Consider the following 1,969-nt stretch of genomic DNA (forward strand, 5'->3'; position numbering starts at 1 on the left):
GCCACTAATCTACAGCGCAGGCACCTTCTCCTCATCATCATCATCACCATCACCACTACCATGCACCGACGCCAACCCCGACTAACGATGGTACTGGTCTGAAGGCGACGGAGAGGTTTATTTGTTGCACTGCGGCAGTGGAAAGTTTAGTTTTGTTGTGTAGACTAGTTTTATTATTCATGGGTTTGAGCATTGAGCTACATTTTATTTTCATTATTCTTTATCATGTATATATTTCCAACTTTTAATTCTAAATTAATTAAAAAAACCCTAAGCCCTAAACCTTATGACCCAAAAATTGGCTAGAAATGCCTGGAAATCAGGCTGCATCCCTGCCATGGCCATGACGCGTCCCAGACAAGGCCTCCACACTGAGTCCCAAAAATTGCCTAGAAATGTTTGAAAATCAGGCTGTCTCTGCCATGGCCAGGATGCATCCCGGACTTGGCCTGCACATTGTGCCCACAAACTGCCTAGAAATGCCTGAAAATCAGGCTCCGTCCCTACCTAGCCAAGATGCGTCCCGGACATGGTCTATACGCCATGCTCAAAAATTGCCCAAAATTAGCTAAAAATCAGGCTCTATCCCTGCCGTGGCCCGGACGTGTCCCTGACATGACCTGCACACCGTGACCCAAAAACTAACGAGAAATGCCTAAAACTCAGGTTGCGTCCATACCGCGTCCTAGACATCACCAGCACACCATGTCCTAGAAACTGCCTAGAAATGCCTGGAAATCAGGCCGCAACCCAGACGAGTCCCGAATATTGCCTGCACACCGTGTCCAAGAAACTACATAGAAAAACGTGAAAATTAGGATTTGTCCCTTCAGCATCCTGGAATGGCCTGCACACCGTGTCTCGAAAACTACCTGAAAAGCAGGCTGCATCCCTGTTATGAACCAGACACATCCCGAACATTGCCTAAAAAAACCTGAAAGTCTGGATGCGTCCCTGGCGCATCCTGGTTATGGCCTGCACATCGTGTCCACGAAACTGCCCAGAATTGCCTAAAAATCAAACTCCGTCTCTACCTTGCCCATGACAAGTCCCGAACATGGCTTGCACATGGAGTCCCAGAAATGCCTGAAAATTAGGCTACGTCCCAGCCCGTCCCGAACATGGCCTGCACACCGTGCCCACAAATTGCCTACAAATGCCTTAAAATCAGTCTGCATCCCTATCGAGGCTAGGACGTGTCCCGGACGTGGCCTGCACACTGTGTTCAAAAACTTCCCAGAAATGCCAGAAAATCAGGTCCCTAATGCATCCTAGCCTTGGCCTGCACACTGCGTCCCAGAAACTACCTAGAAATGCCTAAAAATCAGGCTACGTCTCTATCGCGTCCTAGACATTGCCTGCACACCGTGTTCCAAAAATTACCTAGAAATGCCTGGAAATTAGGCTGCATCCCTACATCAGCCCAGACGCGTCCCGAAAATTGCATGCACACTGGGTCGAAGAAATTTCCTAGAAATACGTGAAAATCAGGATGTCTCCCTACAACATCCTGGATATGGCCTGCACAACGTGTCCTAGAAACTATCTAGAAATGCCAAGAAACCAGGCTATATCAATACCACGGCCCATACGTGTCCCGGACATTGCCTGCACATCGTGTTCTAGAAACTGCCTAAAAATACCTAAAAGTCAGGATGCGTCCCTGCCGCATCCTGCACATAGCCTACACACCATGTCCTAGAAACTGCCCAAAGTGCTTGGAAAGGTGCCTGGGCCCCTAACATGGCCTGCACACCGTGCTTTCTTCGTTTGGTTGAAAATCTACTTGTGTCCCTAACGTGGCCGGGACGCATCCCGAACAATACCTACACACCGTGCCTCCAAACTGCCTAGAAATGACTGAAATTTAGGTTGCTTCCCTGTCGCGGCCAGGACACGTCTTGAACATGGCCAGCACACCGTGCCCACAAACTACCTAGAAATGCCTAAAAATCAGGTTGCATCCCTG

Source organism: Olea europaea, unplaced genomic scaffold, assembly GCF_002742605.1.
Source record: "Olea europaea var. sylvestris unplaced genomic scaffold, O_europaea_v1 scaffold626, whole genome shotgun sequence".
Classification (NCBI taxonomy): domain Eukaryota; kingdom Viridiplantae; phylum Streptophyta; class Magnoliopsida; order Lamiales; family Oleaceae; genus Olea; species Olea europaea.